General features: G+C 43.6%; 1 protein-coding gene across 1 annotated transcript in view; it reads left to right on the top strand.

Annotated features, from left to right (window-relative positions):
* Positions 1-22,522, top strand: part of LOC146654298 (extracellular calcium-sensing receptor-like) — a 47,249-nt gene that overhangs the window by 20,650 nt on the left and 4,077 nt on the right. The gene's annotated exons all lie outside the window — the stretch shown is intronic.

Below are 22,522 nucleotides of genomic sequence, written 5' to 3'. Positions count from 1 at the left end.
AACGCGAGCCCCCGGTATGGGTATGACCTACACATTTGAAAGTCGGTACACCTATATAACGTTCAGAGTCGAACAAAAAAGTCTATTATGGCAATGTCCTAAACCCAACAGGAAGTCCGCCATTTTGGATTGAAGGTGACATTTTGGCTCTGATTTTACCGTTTCCATGCCTTGTACTTTAACGAACTCCTCCTTGGGATTTGGTCCTATAAACTTCAAATTTGGACAGTGTCAACTACACCCTTGTGCCATGTTAAATTGCGGAGCTTTTGAGTTTTCACAATACTATGAGGCCGTGGCGCCATGGCGAATTTCGATGACTCGCCATGAAAATCTTATTGCCTCTCATTCTGTCATACATGTTCCGATCTGGACCAAAGAGCACACATATGATAAGGCTCCACCCCTGAACATATTTCAACTGCCATATTTGACATCAAGGACAGCGCCACCTAGTGGGAACAGGAAATGTCATGTTTTACACTTTGGGGTACAGTATAGTGATGGGTGACATCTGCAGCCTCAAATTTATCCAGGAAAGCCTTAAGGAGTTGGTCTTGGGTTACAGTGAAAACTGTGAGTTTTCGCAAAAGGGTGTGACCCCAGCAGCATGGCGAACTTTGATGTCACGCCATGAAGAAACAAATTAGTATAACTCAATGAAATCCAGTCTGTTCAGTACCAGACTTTACAGGCATGATGTCAGACCCGCCCTGAACAGATTGATGTGCCCATTGTCGGGAATACGTACAGCGCCACCTAGTGGCAACAGGAAATGTCATGGCTTTAATTTTGTTGTACTGATTTTCACAGGTTCATCGTGGCCACCTCAAAAGCGGTAAATATCAACATCAGTCCCTCGTGATGCTTCAGTGCAAAAATTGTGACTTTAAACTGAACGGCGCACCCTGGTGGCAACGCAGTCCACCATGAAAGATGAAGTGGCTTTTGAGGGGCTTGGAAAGTATATAGAGGCTTTAAATTTAGCACACCCCTCCAAATGCATGAAGGCTTTGTTGTCATGTGATCATTTTTATTGAATAGCGCGAAATGGCTCCACAGCGCCCCCTACGAAATTTCAAAACCACAGCCCCAGCTCTGTGTTTTATGTATGAGTCTGAAACCTGGTAAGCTTATAGGAGATATCAAGATGTACAAAAAAGTCTCTTGGAGCAATATCCAAAATCCAACAGGAAGTCAGCCATTTTAAAATTAATGTGCAATTTTGGCAACATTTTCCCCTCTTTCCAGGCACCGTTCTTTGACGAACTCCTCCAAGGGATTTCATCAGATTGATGCGATCTCCTGTGTGTGGAATCTAAAGACCTTTGTGATGTTAAATTGCGAAGCTTTTTACATTCAGGGAAACGGGGTGGTCATGGCGGCACGTGGAGTTTCAATCACTCGCCAAAAAGCAGTAATCTGCTGTCACTCAAAAACACAATGTCCAATCTCTCCCAAAGCTCATAGGCGTGATGAGACTCGAGCTCGGAAATGTTTGTTATGCCATTTGTGCATAAGGGTTAGAGCGCCACCTAGTGGAACGACTAACAAATCATGAATGAATGAGTTGAAATGTTAGCTGGTGGTTAAATGCATGAATTCCATCAATGTGACATCAGATCGGAGGTGCTGGTTTTAGGTGTTGGGCGTGGCTCGACGCGCCGGGGGTGCGAGGGCCCTCATAACGCTGCTTGCAGCTTTAATTATTATTATTATTATTATTATTATTTCGGCAAATGAATTGGCCGTTTGAGGGCCTAAACATGCTCGAAAACTCATGAAATTTTGCACACGCGTCAGGTCTGGTGAAAATTTACGTACTTTAATGTTCTCAGACATGGCCAGGGAAAATTAGCTCAGTAGCGCCACCTAGAAAAATGAAAAATGCGAGCCCCCGATATGGGTATGACCTACATGTTTGAAAGTCGGTACACCTATATAACGTTCAGAGTCGAACAAAAAAGTCTATTATGGCAATGTCCTAAACCCAACAGGAAGTCCGCCATTTTGGATTGAAGGTGACATTTTGGCTCTGATTTTGCCATTTCCATGCCTCGAACTTTTGCGAACTCCTCCTTGGGGTTTCATTTCATAACCTTCAAATTTGGACAGTGTCAACTACACCCTTGTGCCATGTTAAATTGCGGAGCTTTTGAGTTTTCACAATACTATGAGGCCGTGGCGCCATGGCGAATTTCGATGACTCGCCATGAAAATCTTATTGCCTCTCATTCTGTCATACATGTTCCAATCTGGACCAAAGAGCACACATATGATAAGGCTCCACCCCTGAACATATTTCAACTGCCATATTTGACATCAAGGACAGCGCCACCTAGTGGGAACAGGAAATGTCATGTTTTACACTTTGGGGTACAGTATAGTGATGGGTGACATCTGCAGCCTCAAATTTCTCCAGGAAAGCCTTAAGGAGTTGGTCTTGGGTTACAGTGAAAACTGTGACTTTTTGCAAAAGGGTGTGACCCCAGCAGCATGGCGAACTTTGATGTCACGCCATGAAGAAACAAATTAGTATAACTCAATGAAATCCAGTCTGATCAGTACCAGACTTTACAGGCATGATGTCAGACCCGCCCTGAACAGATTGATGTGCCCATTGTCGGAAATACGGACAGCGCCACCTAGTGGCAACAGGAAATGTCATGGCTTTAACTTTGTTGTACTGATTTTCACAGGTTGATCGTGGCCACCTCAAAAGCGGTGAATATCACCATCAGTCCCTCGTGATGCTTCAGTGCAAAAATTGTGACTTTAAACTGAACGGCGCACCCTGGTGGCAACGCGGTTCATCATGAAAGATGAAGTGGCTTTTGAGGGGCTTGGAAAGTTTATAGAGGCTTGAAATTTGGCACACACCTCCAAATGGATGAAGGCATTGTTGTTATGTAACCATTTTCCTTGAATAGCGCAAAATGGCTCCACAGCGCCCCCTACAATATTTCAAAACATCAGCCCCTGCTCTGTGTTTCATCTATGAGTCTGACACTTGGTAAGCTTGTGTAAGATATCAAGATGTACAAAAAAGTCTCTTGGCGCAATATCCCAAATCCAACAGGAAGTCAGCCATTTTAAAATTAATGTGTAATTTTGATGACATTTTCCCCCCTTTTCAGGACTCATACTTTGACGAACTCCTCCAAGGGATTTCATCATATTGAAGCTTTCTTCAGTGTGTAGAATCTAAAGACCTTTGTGATGTTAAATTGCGAAGCTTTTTCCGTTCAGGGAAACGGGGTGGTCATGGCGGCACGTAGAGTTTCAATCACTCGCAAAAAGCAGTAATCTGCTGTCACTAAAAACAAAATGTCCAATCTCTCCCAAAGGTCGCAGGTGTGATGAGACTCGAGCTTGGAAATGTTTGTTATGCTATTTGTCAATAATGGTTAGAGCGCCACCTAGTGGCATGACTATAATCCTGGTTGAATAAGATGAAATGTTAGCTGGTGGTTAAAAGCATGAAATCCATCAATGTGACATCACATCGGACGTGCCGGTTTGAGGTGTTGGCAGTGGCTCGACGTGCCGGGGGTGCGAGGGCCCTCATAACGCTGCTTGCAGCTTTAATTAGGGCCCGAGCACTGACAGTGCGAAGGCCCTATTGTAATTGCTCTGTTTATTATTATTATTATTATTATTTCGGCAAATGAATTGGCCGTTTGAGGGCCTAAACATGCTCGAAAACTCATGAAATTTTGCACACGCGTCAGGTCTGGTGAAAATTTACGTATTTTAATGTTCTCAGACATGGCCAGGGAAAATTAGCTCAGTAGCGCCACCTAGAAAAATGAAAAACGCGAGCCCCCGGTATGGGTATGACCTACATGTTTGAAAGTCGGTACACCTATATAACGTTCAGAGTCGAACAAAAAAGTCTATTATGGCAATGTCCTAAACCCAACAGGAAGTCCGCCATTTTGGATTGAAGGTGACATTTTGGGTCTGATTTTACCGTTTCCATGCCTTGTACTTTAACGAACTCGTCCTTGGGATTTGGTCCTATAAACTTCAAATTTGGACAGTGCAAACTACACCCTTGTGCCATGTTAAATTGCGGAGCTTTTGAGTTTTCACAATACTATGAGGCCGTGGCGCCATGGCGAATTTCGATGACTCGCCATGAAAATCTTATTGCCTCTCATTCTGTCATACATGTTCCGATCTGGACCAAAGAGCACACATATGATAAGGCTCCACCCCTGAACATATTTCAACTGCCATATTTGACATCAAGGACAGCGCCACCTAGTGGGAACAGGAAATGTCATGTTTTACACTTTGGGGTACAGTATAGTGATGGGTGACATCTGCAGCCTCAAATTTCTCCAGGAAAGCCTTAAGGAGTTGGTCTTGGGTTACAGTGAAAACTGTGAGTTTTCGCGAAAGGGTGTGACCCCAGCAGCATGGCGAACTTTGATGTCACGCCATGAAGAAACAAATTAGTATAACTCAATGAAATCCAGTCTGATCAGTACCAGACTTTACAGTCATGATGTCAGACCCGCACTGAACAGATTGATGTGCCCATTGTCGGAAATACGGACAGCGCCACCTAGTGGCAGCAGGAAATGTCATGGCTTTAATTTTGTTGTACTGATTTTCACAGGTTCATCGTGGCCACCTCAAAAGCGGTGAATATCACCATCAGTCCCTCGTGATGCTTCAGTGCAAAAATTGTGACTTTAAACTGAACGGCGCACCCTGGTGACAACGCGGTCCACCATGAAAGATGAAGTGGCTTTTGAGGGTCTTGGCAAGTTTATAGAGGCTTGAAATTTAGCACACACGTCCAAATGGATGAAGGCTTTGTTGTCATGTGAGCATTTTCATTGAATATCCCAAAATGGCTCCACAGCGCCCCCTACAAAATTTCAAAACCACAGCCCCTGCTCTGTGTTTTATGTATGTGTCTGAAACCTGGTAAGCTTATAGGAAATATCAAGATGTACAAAAAAGTCTCTTGGAGCAATATCCCAAATCCAACAGGAAGTCAGCCATTTTAAAATTAATGTGCAATTTTGGCAACATTTTGCCCTCTTTCCAGGCACCATTCTTTGACGAACTCCTCCAAGGGATTTCATCAGATTGAACCAATCTCCAGTGTGTGGAATCTAAAGACCTTTGTGATGTTAAATTGCGAAGGTTTTTACGTTCAGGGAAACGGGGTTGTCATGGCGGCACGTGGAGTTTCAATCACTCGCCAAAAAGCAGTAATCTGCTGTCACTCAAAATCAAAATGTCCAAACTCTCCCAAAGGTCGCAGGCGTGATGAGACTCGAGCTCGGAAATGTTTGTTATGCCATTTGTGCATAAGGGTTAGAGCGCCACCTAGTGGAACGACTAACAAATCATGAATGAATGAGTTGAAATGTTAGCTGGTGGTTAAATGCATGAATTCCATCAATGTGACATGAGATCGGACGTGCTGGTTTTAGGTGTTGGGCGTGGCTCGACGCGCCGGGGGTGCGAGGGCCCTCATAACGCTGCTTGCAGCTTTAATTAGGGCCCGAGCACCGAGAGTGCGAAGGCCCTATTGTATCTGCTCTGTTTCTTATTATTATTATTATTATTATTCAGGCAAAACAAGGGCCTTTTTGAGGGCCTAAACATGCTCAAAAACTCATGAAATTTTGCACACATGCCAGGTCTGGTGAAAAATTTTGTATTTTAATGGTTTTACATATGAGCACTGGGAAATGGCTCTACAGCGCCACCTATGCCTTGTTAAATGCAGCCCTACGACCACATGGTTTGAGCTACATGTATGAAATATGGCACACATGTGTATCATGCCAAGACGAACAGAAAAGTCTGGGGGCCCATTGACGCAAACCCAACAGGAAGTCCGCCATTTGGAAGAGAAGGTGACATTTTGGCTCTAATTTTGCCATTTCCATGCCTCGAACTTTTTCGAACTCCTCCTTGGGATTTGGGCGTATAAGCTTCAAATTTGGACAGTGTCAACTACACCCTTGTGCCATGTTAAATTGCGGAGCTTTTGAGTTTTCACAATACTATGAGGCCGTGGCGCCATGGCGAATTTCGATGACTCGCCATGAAAATCTTATTGCCTCTCATTTTGTCATACATTTTCTGACCTTGACCAAAGTGAACACATATGATAAGGCTCCACCCCTGAACATATTTCAACTGCCATATTTGACACCAGGGACAGCGCCACCTAGTGGGAACAGGAAATGTCATGTTTTACACTTTGGGGTACAGTATTGTGATGGGTGACATCTGCAGCCTCAAATTTCTCCAGGAAAGCCTTAAGGAGTTGGTCTTGGGTTACAGTGAAAACTGTGAGTTTTCACGAAAGGGTGTGACCCCAGCAGCATGGCGAACTTTGATGTCACGCCATGAAGAAACAAATTAGTATAACTCAATGAAATCCAGTCTGATCAGTACCAGACTTTACAGGCATGATGTCAGACCCGCCCTGAACAGATTGATATGCCCATTGTCGGAAATACGGACAGCGCCACCTAGTGGCAACAGGAAATGTCATGGCTTTAACTTTGTTGTACTGATTTTCACAGGTTCATCGTGGCCACCTCAAAAGCGGTGAATATCACCATCAGTCCCTCGTGATGCTTCAGTGCAAAAATGGTAACTTTAAACTGAACGGCGCACCCTGGTGGCAACGCGGTTCATCATGAAAGATGAAGTGGCTTTTGAGGGGCTTGGAAAGTTTATAGAGGCTTGAAATTTGGCACACACCTCCAAATGGATGAAGGCATTGTTGTTATGTAACCATTTTCCTTGAATAGCGCAAAATGGCTCCACAGCGCCCCCTACAATATTTCAAAACATCAGCCCCTGCTCTGTGTTTCATCTATGAGTCTGACACTTGGTAAGCTTGTGTAAGATATCAAGATGTACAAAAAAGTCTCTTGGAGCAATATCCCAAATCCAACAGGAAGTCAGCCATTTTAAAATTAATGTGTAATTTTGATGACATTTTCCCCCCTTTTCAGGCCTCATACTTTGACGAACTCCTCCAAGGGATTTCATCATATTGAAGCATTCTTCAGTGTGTAGAATCTAAAGACCTTTGTGATGTTAAATTGCGAAGCTTTTTCCGTTCAGGGAAACGGGGTGGTCATGGCGGCACGTAGAGTTTCATTCACTCGCAAAAAGCAGTAATCTGCTGTCACTAAAAAACACAATGTCCAATCTCTCCCAAAGGTCGCAGGTGTGATGAGACTCAAGCTTGGAAATGTTTGTTATGCTATTTGTCAATAATGGTTAGAGCGCCACCTAGTGGCATGACTATAATCCTGGTTGAATAAGATGAAATGTTAGCTGGTGATTAAAAGCATGAAATCCATCAATGTGACATCAGATCGGACGTGCCGGTTTGAGGTGTTGGGCGTGGCTCGACACGCCGGGGGTGCGAGGGCCCTCATAACGCTGCTTGCAGCTTTAATTATTATTATTATTATTATTTCGGCAAATGAATTGGCCGTTTGAGGGCCTAAACATGCTCGAAAACTCATGAAATTTTGCACACGCGTCAGGTCTGGTGAAAATTTACGTATTTTAATGTTCTCAGACATGGCCAGGGAAAATTAGCTCAGTAGCGCCACCTAGAAAAATGAAAAACGCGAGCCCCCGGTATGGGTATGACCTACACGTTTGAAAGTCGGTACACCTATATAACGTTCAGAGTCGAACAAAAAAGTCTATTATGGCAATGTCCTAAACCCAACAGGAAGTCCGCCATTTTGGATTGAATGTGACATTTTGGCTCTGATTTTACAGTTTCCATGCCTTGTACTTTAACGAACTCCTCCTTGGGATTTGGTCCTATAAACTTCAAATTTGGACAGTGTCAACTACACCCTTGTGCCATGTTAAATTGCGGAGCTTTTGAGTTTTCACAATAGTATGAGGCCGTGGCGCCATGGCGAATTTCGATGACTCGCCATGAAAATCTTATTGCCTCTCATTCTGTCATACATGTTCCGATCTGGACCAAAGAGCACACATATGATAAGGCTCCAGCCCTGAACATATTTCAACTGCCATATTTGACATCAAGGACAGCGCCACCTAGTGGGAACAGGAAATGTCATGTTTTACACTTTGGGGTACAGTATAGTGATGGGTGACATCTGCAGCCTCAAATTTCTCCAGGAAAGCCTTAAGGAGTTGGTCTTGGGTTACAGTGAAAACTGTGAGTTTTCGCGAAAGGGTGTGACCCCAGCAGCATGGCGAACTTTAATGTCACGCCATGAAGAAACAAATTAGTATAACTCAATGAAATCCAGTCTGATCAGTACCAGACTTTACAGGCATGATGTCAGACCCGCCCTGAACAGATTGATGTGCCCATTGTCGGAAATACGGACAGCGCCACCTAGTGGCAACAGGAAATGTCATGGCTTTAATTTTGTTGTACTGATTTTCACAGGTTCATCGTGGCCACCTCAAAAGCGGTGAATATCACCATCAGTCCTTGATGATGCTTTAGTGCAAAAATTGTGACTTTAAACTGAACGGCGCACCCTGGTGGCAACACTGTTCACCGTGAAAAATGAAGTAGCTTTTGAGGGGCTTGGAAAGTTTATAGAGGCTTGAATTTTGGCGCACACCTCCATTGTGCTTAAGGCTTTGTTGTTATGTGATCATTTTCATTGAATAGCGCAAAATGGCTCCACAGCGCCCCCTACAAAATTTCAAAACATCAGCCCCAGCTCTGTGTTTTATCTATGAGTCTGAAACCTGGTAAGCTTATAGGAGATATCAAGATGTACAAAAAAGTCTCTTGGAGCAATATCCCAAATCTAACAGGAAGTCAGCCATTTTAAAATTAATGTGTAATTTTTGTGATATTTTCCACTCTTTCCAGGCACCGTTCTTTGACGAACTCCTCCAAGGGATTTCATCATATTGAACCAATCTCCAGTGTGTGGAATCTAAAGACCTTTGTGATGTTAAATTGCGAAGCTTTTTACGTTCAGGGAAACGGGGTGGTCATGGCGGCATGTGGAGTTTCAGTCACTCGCCAAAAAGCAGTAATCTGCTGTCACTCAAAATCAAAATGTCCAATATGTCCCAAAGGTCGCAGGCGTGATGAGACTCGAGCTCGGAAATGTTTGTTATGCCATTTGTCAGTAATGGTTAGAGCGCCACCTAGTGGGACGACTATAATCATGATTGAATGAGATGAAATGTTAGCTGGTGGTTGAATGCATGAATTTCATCAATGTGACATCAGATCGGAGGTGCTGGTTGTAGGTGTTGGGCGTAGCTCGACGCGATGGGGTGCGAGGGCCCTCATAACGCTGCTTGCAGCTTTAATTATTATTAGGGCCCGAGCACTGATAGTGCGAAGGCCCTATTGTAATTGCTCTGTTTATTATTATTATTATTATTATTATTATTATTATTATTTCGGCAAATGAATTGGCCGTTTGAGGGCCTAAACATGCTCGAAAACTCATGAAATTTTGCACACGCGTCAGGTCTGGTGAAAATTTACGTATTTTAATGTTCTCAGACATGGCCAGGGAAAATTAGCTCAGTAGCGCCACCTAGAAAAATGAAAAACGCGAGCCCCCGGTATGGGTATGGCCTACAAGTTTGAAACTCGGTACACCTATATAACGTTCAGAGTCGAACAAAAAAGTCTATTATGGCAATGTCCTAAACCCAACAGGAAGTCCGCCATTTTGCATTGAAGGTGACATTTTGGCTCTAATTTTGCCATTTCCATGCCTCGAACTTTAACGAACTCCTCCTTGGGATTTGGTCCTATAAGCTTCAAATTTGGACAGTGTCAACTACACCCTTGTGCCATGTTAAATTGCGGAGCTTTTGAGTTTTCACAATACTATGAGGCCGTGGCGCCATGGCGAATTTCGATGACTCGCCATGAAAATCTTATTGCCTCTCATTCTGTCATACATGTTCCGATCTGGACCAAAGAGCACACATATGATAAGGCTCCACCCCTGAACATATTTCAACTGCCATATTTGACATCAAGGACAGCGCCACCTAGTGGGAACAGGAAATGTCATGTTTTACACTTTGGGGTACAGTATTGTGATGGGTGACATCTGCAGCCTCAAATTTCTCCAGGAAAGCCTTAAGGAGTTGGTCTTGGGTTACAGTGAAAACTGTGACTTTTCGCAAAAGGGTGTGACCCCAGCGGCATGGCGAACTTTGATGTCACGCCATGAAGAAACAAATTAGTATAACTCAATGAAATCCAGTCTGATCAGTACCAGACTTTACAGGCATGATGTCAGACCCACCCTGAACAGATTGATGTGCCCATTGTCAGGAATATGAAGAGCGCCACCTAGTGGCAACAGGAAATGTTATGTCTTACACTTTGTTGTACTGATTTTCACAGGTTCATTGTGGCCACCTCAAAAGCGATGAATATCACCATCAGTCCTTCTTGATGCTGCAGTGCGAAAATTGTGACTTTAAACTGAACGGCGCACCCTGGTGGCAACGCTGTTCACCATGAAAAATGAAGTGGCTTTTAAGGGGCTTGGAAAGTTTAAAAAGTCTTGAAATTTGGCGCACACCTCCAATGTGCATAAGGCTTTGTTGTTATGTGATCATTTTCATTGAATAGCGCGAAATTGCTCCACAGCGCCCCCCTACAAAATTTCAAAACCACAGCCCCTGCTCTGTGTTCTATGTATGATTCTGAAACCTGGTAAGCTTATAGGAGATATCAAGATGTACAAAAAAGTCTCTTGGTGCAATATCCCAAATCCAACAGGAAGTCAGCCATTTTAAAATTAATGTGTAATTTTGGCAACATTTTCCCCTCTTTCCAGGCACCGTTCTTTGACGAACTCCTCCAAGGGATTTCATCATATTGAACCAATCTCCACTGTGTGGAATCTAAAGACCTTTGTGATGTTAAATTGCGAAGCTTTTTACGTCCAGGGAAACGGGGTGGTTATGGCGGCACGTGGAGTTTCAATCACTCGCCAAAAAGCAGTAATCTGCTGTCACTCAAAAACACAATGTCCAATATGTCCCAAAGGTCGCAGGCGTGATGAGACTCGAGCTGGGAAATGTTTGTTATGCCATTTGTCAGTAATGGTTAGAGCGCCACCTAGTGGGACGACTATAATCATGATTAAATGAGATGAAATGTTAGCTGGTGGTTGAATGCATGAATTTCATCAATGTGACATCAGATTGGACGTGCTGGTTGTAGGTGTTGGGCGTAGCTCGACGCGATGGGGTGCGAGGGCCCTCATAACGCTGCTTGCAGCTTTAATTATTATTATTATTATTATTAGGGCCCGAGCACTGACAGTGCGAAGGCCCTATTGTAATTGCTCTGTTTATTATTAGGGCCCGAGCACTGACAGTGCGAAGGCCCTATTGTAATTGCTCTGTTTATTATTATTATTATTATTATTTCGGCAAATGAATTGGCCGTTTGAGGGCCTAAACATGCTCGAAAACTCATGAAATTTTGCACACATGCCAGGTCTGGTGAAAAATTTTGTATTTTAATGGTTTTACATATGAGCACTGGGAAATGGCTCTACAGCGCCACCTATGCCTTGTTAAATGCAGCCCTACGACCACATCGTTTCAGCTACATGTATGAAATTTGGCACACATGTGTATCATGCCGAGTCGAACAAAAAAGTCTGTGGGCCCATTGATGCAAACCCAACAGGAAGTCCGCCATTTGGAAGAGAAGGTGACATTTTGGCTCTAATTTTGCCATTTCCATGCCTCGAACTTTTGCGAACTCCTCCTTGGGATTTGGTTGTATAAGCTTCATCTTTGGTCAGTGTCAACTACACACCTGGGCCATGTTAAATTGCGGAGCTTTTGAGTTTTCACAATACTATGAGGCCGTGGCGCCATGGCGAATTTCGATGACTCGCCATGAAAATCTTATTGCCTCTCATTTTGTCATACATTTTCTGACCTTGACCAAAGTGAACACATATGATAAGGCTCCACCCCTGAACATATTTCAACTGCCATATTTGACACCAGGGACAGCGCCACCTAGTGGGAACAGGAAATGTCATGTTTTACACTTTGGGGTACAGTATTGTGATGGGTGACACCTGCAGCCTCAAATTTCTCCAGGAAAGCCTTAAGGAGTTGGTCTTGGGTTACAGTGAAAACTGTGACTTTTCGCAAAAGGGTGTGACCCCAGCAGCATGGCGAACTTTAATGTCACGCCATGAAGAAACAAATTAGTATAACTCAATGAAATCCAGTCTGTTCAGTACCAGACTTTACAGGCATGATGTCAGACCTGCCCTGAACAGATTGATGTGCCCATTGTCGGGAATACGTACAGCGCCACCTAGTGGCAACAGGAAATGTCATGGCTTTAATTTTGTTGTACTGATTTTCACAGGTTCATCGTGGCCACCTCAAAAGCGGTGAATATCAACATCAGTCCCTCGTGATGCTTCAGTGCAAAAATTGTGACTTTAAACTGAACGGCGCACCCTGGTGGCAACGCGGTCCACCATGAAAGATGAAGTGGCTTTTGAGGGGCTTGGAAAGTATATAGAGGCTTTAAATTTAGCACACCCCTCCAAATGGATGAAGGCTTTGTTGTCATGTGATCATTTTTATTGAATAGCGCGAAATGGCTCCACAGCGCCCCCTACAAAATTTCAAAACCACAGCCCCAGCTCTGTGTTTTATGTATGAGTCTGAAACCTGGTAAGCTTATAGGAGATATCAAGATGTACAAAAAAGTCTCTTGGAGCAATATCCAAAATCCAACAGGAAGTCAGCCATTTTAAAATTAATGTGCAATTTTGGCGACATTTTCCCCTCTTTTCAGGCTTCATACTTTGACGAACTCCTCCAAGGGATTTCATCATATTGAACCATTCTCCAGTGTGTGGAATCTAAAGACCTTTGTGATGTTAAATTGCGAAGCTTTTTACGTTCAAGGAAACGGGGTGGTCATGGCGGCACGTGGAGTTTCAATCACTCGCCAAAAAGCAGTAATCTGCTGTCACTCAAAGACACAAAGTCCAATCTCTCCCAAAGGTCGCAGGCGTGATGAGACTCGAGCTCGGAAATGTTTGTTATGCCATTTGTGCATAAGGGTTAGAGCGCCACCTAGTGGAACGACTAACAAATCATGAATGAATGAGTTGAAATGTTAGCTGGTGGTTAAATGCATGAATTCCATCAATGTGACATCACATCGGATGTGCTGGTTTTAGGTGTTGGGCGTGGCTCGACACGCCGGGGGTGCGAGGGCCCTCATAACGCTGCTTGCAGCTTTAATTATTATTATTATTATTATTATTTCGGCAAATGAATTGGCCGTTTGAGGGCCTAAACATGCTCGAAAACTCATGAAATTTTGCACACGCGTCAGGTCTGGTGAAAATTTACGTATTTTAATGTTCTCAGACATGGCCAGGGAAAATTAGCTCAGTAGCGCCACCTAGAAAAATGAAAAACGCGAGCCCCCGGTATGGGTATGGCCTACAAGTTTGAAACTCGGTACACCTATATAACGTTCAGAGTCGAACAAAAAAGTCTATTATGGCAATGTCCTAAACCCAACAGGAAGTCCGCCATTTTGCATTGAAGGTGACATTTTGGCTCTAATTTTGCCATTTCCATGCCTCGAACTTTAACGAACTCCTCCTTGGGATTTGGTCCTATATACTTCAAATTTGGACAGTGTCAACTACACCCTTGTGCCATGTTAAATTGCGGAGCTTTTGAGTTTTCACAATACTATGAGGCCGTGGCGCCATGGCGAATTTCGATGACTCGCCATGAAAATCTTATTGCCTCTCATTTTGTCATACATTTTCTGACCTTGACCAAAGTGAACACATATGATAAGGCTCCACCCCTGAACATATTTCAACTGCCATATTTGACATAAGGGCCAGCGCCACCTAGTGGGAACAGGAAATGTCATGTTTTACACTTTGGGGTACAGTATAGTGATGGGTGACATCTGCATCCTCAAATTTCTCCAGGAAAGCCTTAAGGAGTTGGTCTTGGGTTACAGTGAAAACTGTGAGTTTTCGTGAAAGGGTGTGACCCCAGCAGCATGGCGAACTTTGATGTCACGCCATGAAGAAACAAATTAGTATAACTCAATGAAATCCAGCCTGATCAGTACCAGACTTTACAGGCATGATGTCAGACTCGCCCTGAACAGATTGATGTGCCCATTGTCAGAAATACGGACAGCGCCACCTAGTGGCAACAGGAAATGTCATGGCTTTAATTTTGTTGTACTGATTTTCACAGGTTCATCGTGGCCACCTCAAAAGCGGTGAATATCACCATCAGTCCCTCGTGATGCTTCAGTGCAAAAATTGTGACTTTAAACTGAACGGCGCACCCTGGTGGCAACGCTGTTCACCATGAAAGATGAAGTTACTTTTGAGGGTCTTGGCAAGTTTATAGAGGCTTGAAATTTGGCACACACCTCCAATGTGACGAAGGCTTTGTTGTCATGTGATCATTTTCATTGAATATCCCAAAGTGGCTCCACAGCGCCCCCTACAAAATTTCAAAACCACAGCCCCAGCTCTGTGTTTTATGTATGAATCTGAAACCTGGTAGGCTTATAGGAGATATCAAGATGTACAAAAAAGTCTCTTGGAGCAATATCCCAAATCCAACAGGAAGTCAGCCATTTTAAAATTAATGTGTAATTTTGATGACATTTTCCCCCCTTTTCAGGCCTTATACTTTGACGAACTCCTCCAAGGGATTTCATCATATTGAAGCATTCTTCAGTGTGTAGAATCTAAAGACCTTTGTGATGTTAAATTGCGAAGCTTTTTCCGTTCAGGGAAACGGGGTGGTCATGGCGGCACGTAGAGTTTCAATCACTCGCAAAAAGCAGTAATCTGCTGTCACTAAAAAACACAATGTCCAATCTCTCCCAAAGGTCGCAGGTGTGATGAGACTCGAGCTTGGAAATGTTTGTTATGCTATTTGTAAATAATGGTTAGAGCGCCACCTAGTGGCATGACTATAATCCTGGTTGAATAAGATGAAATGTTAGCTGGTGATTAAAAGCATGAAATCCATCAATGTGACATCACATCGGACGTGCCGGTTTGAGGTGTTGGCAGTGGCTCGACGTGCCGGGGGTGCGAGGGCCCTCATAACGCTGCTTGCAGCTTTAATTATTATTATTATTCCGGCAAATGAATTGGCCTTTTGAGGGCCTAAACATGCTCGAAAACTCATGAAATTTTGCACACGCGTCAGGTCTGGTGAAAATTTACGTATTTTAATGTTCTCAGACATGGCCAGGGAAAATTAGCTCAGTAGCGCCACCTAGAAAAATGAAAAATGCGAGCCCCCGGTATGGGTATGACCTACATATTTGAAAGTCGGTACACCTATATAACGTTGAGAGTCGAACAAAAAAGTCTATTATGGCAATGTCCTAAACCCAACAGGAAGTCCGCCATTTTGGATTGAAGGTGACATTTTGGCTCTGATTTTACCGTTTCCATGCCTCGAACTTTAACGAACTCCTCCTTGGGGTTTGATTTCATAACCTTCATATTTGGTCAGTGCCAACTACACCCTTGTGCCATGTTAAATTGCGGAGCTTTTGAGTTTTCACAATACTATGAGGCCGTGGCGCCATGGCGAATTTCGATGACTCGCCATGAAAATCTTATTGCCTCTCATTTTGTCATACATTTTCTGACCTTGACCAAAGTGAACACATATGATAAGGCTCCACCCCTGAACATATTTCAACTGCCATATTTGACGTCAGCGACAGCGCCACCTAGTGGGAACAGGAAATGTCATGTTTTACACTTTGGGGTACAGTATTGTGATGGGTGACATCTGCAGCCTCAAATTTCTCCAGGAAAGGCGTAAGGAGTTGGTCTTGGGGTACAGTGAAAACTGTGACTTTTCACGAAAGGGTGTGACCTCAGCAGCATGGCGAACTTTGATATCTCGCCATGAAGAAACAAATTAGTATAACTCCATGAAATCCAGTCTGATTAGTACCAGACTTTACAGGCATGATATCAGACCCGCCCTGAACAAATTGATGTGCCCATTGTCAGGAATATGAAGAGCGCCACCTAGTGGGAACAGGAAATGTCATGTCTTACACTTTGTTGTACTGATTTTCACAGGTTCATTGTGGATACCTCAAAAGCGGTGAATGTCACCGTCAGTCCTTCATGATGCTGCAGTGCGAAAATTGTGACTTTATACTGAACGGTGCACCCTGGTGGCAACGCTGTTCACCATGAAAAATGAAGTGGTTTTTGAGGGGCTTGGAAAGTTTAAAAAGTCTTGAAATTTGGCCCACACCTCCAATGTCCTTAAGGCTTTGTTGTTATGTGATCATTTTCATTGAATATCCCAAAATGGCTCCACAGCGCCCCCTACAAAATTTCAAAACCACAGCCCCAGCTCTGTGTTTTATGTATGAGTCTGAAACCTGGTAAGCTTATAGGAGATATCAAGATGTACAAAAAAGTCTCTTGGAGCAATATCCCAAATACAACAGGAAGTCAGCCATTTTAAAATTAATGTGCAATTTTGGCAACATTTTCCCCTCTTTCCAGGCACCGTTCTTTGACGAACTCCTCCAAGGGATTTCATCATATTGAACCAATCTCCAGTGTGTGGAATCTAAAGACCTTTGTGATGTTAAATTGCGAAGCTTTTTACGTTCAGGGAAACGGGGTGGTTATGGTGGCACTTAGAGTTTCAATCACTCGCCAAAAAGCAGTAATCTGCTGTCACTCAAAAACACAATGTCCAATCTCTCCCAAACGTCTCAGGTGTGATGAGACTCGAGCTAGGAAATGTTTGTTATGCCATTTGTCAGTAATGGTTAGAGCTCCACCTAGTGGGACAACTATAATCATGATTGAATGAGATGAATTGTTAGCTGGTGGTTAAATGCATGAATTCCATCAATGTGACATCAGATCGGACGTGCTGGTTTCAGGTGTTGGGCATGGCTCGACACGCCGGGTGTGCGAGGGCCCTCATAACGCTGCTTGCAGCTTTAATTATTATTATTATTCCGGCAAATGAATTGGCCTTTTGAGGGCCTAAACATGCTCGAAAACTCATGAAATTTTGCACACGCGTCAGGTCTGGTGAAAATTTACGTATTTTAATGTTCTCAGACATGGCCAGGGAAAATTAGCTCAGTAGCGCCACCTAGAAAAATGAAAAATGCGAGCCCCCGGTATGGGTAAGACCTACATATTTGAAAGTCGGTACACCTATATAACGTTGACAGTCGAACAAAAAAGTCTATTATGGCAAAGTCCTAAACCCAACAGGAAGTCCGCCATTTTGGATTGAAGGTGACATTTTGGGTCTGATTTTACCGTTTCCATGCCTTGTACTTTAACGAACTCCTCCTTGGGATTTGGTCCTATAAACTTCAAATTTGGACAGTGTCAACTACACCCTTGTGCCATGTTAAATTGCGGAGCTTTTGAGTTTTCACAATAGTATGAGGCCGTGGCGCCATGGCGAATTTTGATGACTCGCCATGAAAATCTTATTGGCTCTCATTCTGTCATACATGTTCCGATCTGGACCAAAGAGCACACATATGATAAGGCTCCACCCCTGAACATATTTCAACTGCCATATTTGACATGAAGGACAGCGCCACCTAGTGGAAACAGGAAATGTCATGTTTTACACTTTGGGGTACAGTATAGTGATGGGTGACATCTGCAGCCTCAAATTTCTCCAGGAAAGCCTTAAGGAGTTGGTCTTGGGTTACAGTGAAAACTGTGAGTTTTCGCGAAAGGGTGTGACCCCAGCAGCATGGCGAACTTTGATGTCACGCCATGAAGAAACAAATTAGTATAACTCAATGAAATCCAGTCTGATCAGTACCAGACTTTACAGGCATGATGTCAGACCCGCCCTGAACAGATTGATGTGCCCATTGTCGGAAATACGGACAGCGCCACCTAGTGGCAACAGGAAATGTCATGGCTTTAATTTTGTTGTACTGATTTTCACAGGTTCATCGTGGCCACCTCAAAAGCGGTGAATATCACCATCAGTCCCTCGTGATGCTTCAGTGCAAAAATTGTGACTTTAAACTGAACGGCGCACCCTGGTGGCAACGTGGTCCACCATGAAATATGAAGTGGCTTTTGAGGGTCTTGGCAAGTTTATAGAGGCTTGAAATTTGGCACACACCTCCAATGTTACGAAGGCTTTGTTGTCATGTGATCATTTTCATTGAATATCCCAAAATGGCTCCACAGCGCCCCCTACAAAATTTCAAAACCACAGCCCCAGCTCTGTGTTTTATGTATGAGTCTGAAACCTGGTAAGCTTATAGGAGATATCAAGATGTACAAAAAAGTCTCTTGGAGCAATATCCCAAATCCAACAGGAAGTCAGCCATTTTAAAATTAATGTGCAATTTTGGCAACATTTTCCCCTCTTTTCAGGCACCGTGCTTTGACGTACTCCTCCAAGGGATTTCATCAGATTGATGCAATCTCCTGTGTGTGGAATCTAAAGACCTTTGTGATGTTAAATTGCGAAGCTTTTTACATTAAGGGAAATGGGGTGGTCATGGCGGCACGTGGAGTTTCAATCACTCGCCAAAAAGCAGTAATCTGCTGTCACTCAAAAACACAATGTCCAATCTCTCCCAAAGCTCATAGGCGTGATGAGACTCGAGCTCGGAAATGTTTGTTATGCCATTTGTACATGATGGTTAGAGCGCCACCTAGTGGAACGACTAACTAATCATGAATGAATGAGTTGAAATGTTAGCTGGTGGTTAAATGCATGAATTCCATCAATGTGACATCAGATCGGAGGTGCTGGTTTTAGGTGTTGGGCGTGGCTCGACGCGCCGGGGGTGCGAGGGCCCTCATAACGCTGCTTGCAGCTTTAATTATTATTATTATTCAGGCAAAACAAGGGCCTTTTTGAGGGCCTAAACATGCTCAAAAACTCATGAAATTTTGCACACATGCCAGGTCTGGTGAAAAATTTTGTATTTTAATGGTTTTACATATGAGCACTGGGAAATGGCTCTACAGCGCCACCTATGCCTTGTTAAATGCAGCCCTACGACCACATGGTTTGAGCTACATGTATGAAATTTGGCACACATGTGTATCATGCCAAGACGAACAAAAAAGTCAGTGGGCCCATTGACGCAAACCCAACAGGAAGTCCGCCATTTGGAAGAGAAGGTGACATTTTGGCTCTAATTTTGCCATTTCCATGCCTCGAACTTTTGCGAACTCCTCCTTGGGATTTGGTTGTATAAGCTTCATCTTTGGACAGTGTCAACTACACACCTGGGCCATGTTAAATTGCGGAGCTTTTGAGTTTTCACAATACTATGAGGCCGTGGCGCCATGGCGAATTTCGATGACTCGCCATGAAAATCTTATTGCCTCTCATTTTGTCATACATTTTCTGACCTTGACCAAAGTGAACACATATGATAAGGCTCCACCCCTGAACATATTTCAACTGCCATATTTGACACCAGGGACAGCGCCACCTAGTGGGAACAGGAAATGTCATGTTTTACACTTTGGGGTACAGTATAGTGATGGGTGACACCTGCAGCCTCAAATTTCTCCAGGAAAGCCTTAAGGAGTTGGTCTTGGGTTACAGTGAAAACTGTGACTTTTCGCAAAAGGGTGTGACCCCAGCAGCATGGCGAACTTTGATGTCACGCCATGAAGAAACAAATTAGTATAACTCAATGAAATCCAGTCTGATCAGTACCAGACTTTACAGGCATGATGTCAGACCCGCCCTGAACAGATTGATGTGCCCATTGTCGGGAATACGTACAGCGCCACCTAGTGGCAACAGGAAATGTCATGGCTTTAATTTTGTTGTACTGATTTTCACAGGTTCATCGTGGCCACCTCAAAAGCGGTGAATATCAACATCAGTCCCTCGTGATGCTTCAGTGCAAAAATTGTGACTTTAAACTGAACGGCGCACCCTGGTGGCAACGCGGTCCACCATGAAAGATGAAGTGGCTTTTGAGGGGCTTGGAAAGTATATAGAGGCTTTAAATTTAGCACACTCCTCCAAATGGATGAAGGCTTTGTTGTCATGTGATCATTTTTATTGAATAGCGCGAAATGGCTCCACAGCGCCCCCTACAAAATTTCAAAACCACAGCCCCAGCTCTGTGTTTTATGTATGAGTCTGAAACCTGGTAAGCTTATAGGAGATATCAAGATGTACAAAAAAGTCTCTTGGAGCAATATCCAAAATCCAACAGGAAGTCAGCCATTTTAAAATTAATGTGCAATTTTGGCAACATTTTCCCCTCTTTCCAGGTACCGTTCTTTGACGAACTCCTCCAAGGGATTTCATCAGATTGATGCGATCTCCTGTGTGTGGAATCTAAAGACCTTTGTGATGTTAAATTGCGAAGCTTTTTACATTCAGGGAAACGGGGTGGTCATGGCGGCACGTGGAGTTTCAATCACTCGCCAAAAAGCAGTAATCTGCTGTCACTCAAAAACACAATGTCCAATCTCTCCCAAAGCTCATAGGCGTGATGAGACTCGAGCTCGGAAATGTTTGTTATGCCATTTGTCGGTAATAATTAGAGCGCCACCTAGTGGGACGACTAACTAATCATGAATGAATGAGTTGAAATGTTAGCTGGTGGTTAAATGAATGAATTCCATCAATGTGACATCAGATCGGAGGTGCTGGTTTTAGGTGTTGGGCGTGGCTCGACGCGCCGGGGGTGCGAGGGCCCTCATAACGCTGCTTGCAGCTTTAATTATTATTATTATTCAGGCAAAACAAGGGCCTTTTTGAGGGCCTAAACATGCTCAAAAACTCATGAAATTTTGCACACATGCCAGGTCTGGTGAAAAATTTTGTATTTTAATGGTTTTACATATGAGCACTGGGAAATGGCTCTACAGCGCCACCTATGCCTTGTTAAATGCAGCCCTACGACCACATCGTTTGAGCTACATGTATGAAATTTGGCACACATGTGTATCATGCCAAGACGAACAGAAAAGTCTGGGGGCCCATTGACGCAAACCCAACAGGAAGTCCGCCATTTGGAAGAGAAGGTGACATTTTGGCTCTAATTTTGCCATTTCCATGCCTCGAACTTTTTCGAACTCCTCCTTGGGATTTGGGCGTATAAGCTTCAAATTTGGACAGTGTCAACTACACCCTTGTGCCATGTTAAATTGCGGAGCTTTTGAGTTTTCACAATACTATGAGGCCGTGGCGCCATGGCGAATTTCGATGACTCGCCATGAAAATCTTATTGCCTCTCATTTTGTCATACATTTTCTGACCTTGACCAAAGTGAACACATATGATAAGGCTCCACCCCTGAACATATTTCAACTGCCATATTTGACACCAGGGACAGCGCCACCTAGTGGGAACAGGAAATGTCATGTTTTACACTTTGGGGTACAGTATTGTGATGGGTGACATCTGCAGCCTCAAATTTCTCCAGGAAAGCCTTAAGGAGTTGGTCTTGGGTTACAGTGAAAACTGTGACTTTTCACGAAAGGGTGTGACCCCAGCAGCATGGCAAACTTTGATGTCACGCCATGAAGAAGCAAATTAGTATAACTCAATGAAATCCAGTCTGATCAGTACCAGACTTTACAGGCATGATGTCAGACCCGCCCTGAACAGATTGATATGCCCATTGTCGGAAATACGGACAGCGCCACCTAGTGGCAACAGGAAATGTCATGGCTTTAACTTTGTTGTACTGATTTTCACAGGTTCATCGTGGCCACCTCAAAAGCGGTGAATATCACCATCAGTCCCTCGTGATGCTTCAGTGCAAAAATGGTGACTTTAAACTGAACGGCGCACCCTGGTGGCAACGCGGTTCATCATGAAAGATGAAGTGGCTTTTGAGGGGCTTGGAAAGTTTATAGAGGCTTGAAATTTGGCACACACCTACAAATGGATGAAGGCATTGTTGTTATGTAACCATTTTCCTTGAATAGCGCAAAATGGCTCCACAGCGCCCCCTACAATATTTCAAAACATCAGCCCCTGCTCTGTGTTTCATCTATGAGTCTGTCACTTGGTAAGCTTGTGTAAGATATCAAGATGTACAAAAAAGTCTCTTGGAGCAATATCCCAAATCCAACAGGAAGTCAGCCATTTTAAAATTAATGTGTAATTTTGATGACATTTTCCCCCCTTTTCAGGCCTCATACTTTGACGAACTCCTCCAAGGGATTTCATCATATTGAAGCATTCTTCAGTGTGTAGAATCTAAAGACCTTTGTGATGTTAAATTGCGAAGCTTTTTCCGTTCAGGGAAACGGGGTGGTCATGGCGGCACGTAGAGTTTCATTCACTCGCAAAAAGCAGTAATCTGCTGTCACTAAAAAACACAATGTCCAATCTCTCCCAAAGGTCGCAGGTGTGATGAGACTCAAGCTTGGAAATGTTTGTTATGCTATTTGTCAATAATGGTTAGAGCGCCACCTAGTGGCATGACTATAATCCTGGTTGAATA

The sequence above is a fragment of the Rhamphochromis longiceps genome, linkage group LG14, assembly GCF_057381845.1.
Source record: "Rhamphochromis longiceps isolate RC_006_pf linkage group LG14, R_longiceps_female_GT1.1, whole genome shotgun sequence".
NCBI classification, from domain to species: domain Eukaryota; kingdom Metazoa; phylum Chordata; class Actinopteri; order Cichliformes; family Cichlidae; genus Rhamphochromis; species Rhamphochromis longiceps.
This window is presented reverse-complemented; position numbering and strand designations above follow the sequence as displayed.